The sequence below is a fragment of the Bison bison genome, unplaced genomic scaffold (assembly GCF_000754665.1).
Source record: "Bison bison bison isolate TAMUID 2011002044 unplaced genomic scaffold, Bison_UMD1.0 scf7180017864375, whole genome shotgun sequence".
In the NCBI taxonomy this organism is placed as follows: domain Eukaryota; kingdom Metazoa; phylum Chordata; class Mammalia; order Artiodactyla; family Bovidae; genus Bison; species Bison bison.
In genome coordinates, this window is record NW_011494947.1 from 4,179,109 (window position 1) to 4,179,318 (window position 210).

The 210-nt window shown below is 71.4% G+C and overlaps 1 protein-coding gene across 1 annotated transcript in view; it reads left to right on the plus strand.

Moving 5' to 3' along the window:
• SH3GLB2 (SH3-domain GRB2-like endophilin B2) overlaps positions 1-210 on the plus strand; it is a 14,684-nt gene that overhangs the window by 11,514 nt on the left and 2,960 nt on the right. The window lies entirely within an intron of this gene.

Here is a 210-nt window from a genome sequence, read left to right on the forward strand (position 1 = left end):
CTGAGAGCCAGGCCCGCCCTGCGCCTGGAGGAGAGGGAGGAGGTCCCGGCCTGGCCTGCCGGGAGGTCACAGACCCCTGGACAGGACTCGGGGACGGTGCTGTCTGTCCAGCGGCCCCCAGAGCACATCGGCTAGGTGTCGGGGAGGCGCCCAGAGGCCTTGAGACGTAGCAGGGCCCCGTGGGAAGGTAGACCCGGTGGGGAGGGGAAG